The following is a 1,684-nucleotide window of genomic DNA, read 5'->3' as shown; positions in this document are numbered from 1 at the left end:
ACATCCCCCCCGCCCGTAGATCCGCAGGCCTGAGGCTGGGCAGGCTCGCGGTCAGACTCCTCTGCTTTATCTCCGACCCACTCATCACCACCACACACCGACATCAGGTGAAGGAGGACCGAGGAGAAAGGCCCAGGCAATCTTTTTTTTCTCTTTGGTCATTTTTGTAAGAAGGCAACAAAAAAACATGGGGTTGGTGATTATTCTTTTCAGTCTGTTCTTTGAGTCTTGAGTTGAGACCATGGAGAAAGGGGGGTCAATGGAGTCACTTAAGATGGCATCATGGGTTTAAGGGTCAACGGGGAAGTGGAAAGAGGATTATGTATTGTCTTGTGCTGGCCACGGGTTATTTTGGCTTTTGACATTTTTATTTGCTACAACATTGACTGTCTTAAAATTTTTATTTTTGCTTAGCATGTATAACGCTCATAAAAAAAATACAAAGCACTTGTCAAAAAAGACAACTTGTCAGCATACTGCATTGCAAGCTCTTATGAACTGAATCGCTCTTTGGAATGACCTGGACCTCTGCATTTATTTTTGGCCAAAGCGTTCTGTAATTACATAAAGACGACAGTTATTTTTTCTTTCTGTTGGTGGTTTTGCTCTGTGTCAGTTGGATTATTTCTGTCCACTCCACGTTTGTGTATCTCGATCCTAGGCAGGGTTGTTAAGCACAGCAGCAGTTACAAAAGTCTGTCTGGTTTATAAAAAGAGCCCAGATCAGGGCCTTCCTCCTTCCCCTTAGTGGAGGATTCTCCTGACTAGTACACTGTACTTGAGTGTCAGAATGGGAGTGGGGAATCAGCATCTCGAAATATACAGTACAAATACTCAGGATCTCTAGAACCCCTCTTCCTTTCACTGAGCTGTTCAAAGACAAACTGGAACACCCTGCAGGCTTTTGTAGTGTGATGTTTCATTCACAAACTCCAACTGTTAGATGTCAACCAGTGGAATCTCTTTTAGGCAGACCTGGGTTTAAAAAGTAGGGTTATCATCAAATACATTATTGCTCTTGATGACACTTTTCTGGTCCAATGGAAACAATAAATGAGTCTCCCTACCTTTGGCACTCCAGGCAGGCTACATCAAAAGCTCAATAAGTATGTGAAAGAAAATACAGGAGAGTGCGAAGAAAACCAGTCTTATCGCTGATCGAGTGTCTGGTATGAGAATGCAATGGGTTTTTCCTGTCTTTGGTGACCAATGTAAAGTAATAAGCTCCGATTCGTAATGTGAGGGATCTGGATGGGGAAAACAATCATAACAAAACTGGGGTTGAGTGTCATCACCCCTGTTTGTTTACATAAACTGGTTTGGGAATGGCTTTAAGAATGAGCTAGAAGTGAGTGGTCATCGCTACCTAGGGCTCAGAGGATGTGCCTGACGTCAGCGTTTGCTCCGAGTCATCAGGTCTGAATCACATGTTCCTGATTGCCATTCTCCATACAATCACTTATTTTACAGCGTTTTAAATTGAGAAGTTCATAACTGATACATAAAGGGAAATCTTTAGTCTTGTTACTTATACAAATCACGCAACTGCAGTTTGATAAGTATCTCAATCATATTCACAGTTCAATGCATTGTGTCCAGCTTATGTGAATATGTCCAAAACGAATACTGAGGGTTTTTATACATAAGCCCCACAGAGCCATCTTTGTATAGCTATGAACCACTT

This window comes from Oncorhynchus tshawytscha, linkage group LG34 (assembly GCF_018296145.1).
Source record: "Oncorhynchus tshawytscha isolate Ot180627B linkage group LG34, Otsh_v2.0, whole genome shotgun sequence".
In the NCBI taxonomy this organism is placed as follows: domain Eukaryota; kingdom Metazoa; phylum Chordata; class Actinopteri; order Salmoniformes; family Salmonidae; genus Oncorhynchus; species Oncorhynchus tshawytscha.
This window is presented reverse-complemented; position numbering follows the sequence as displayed.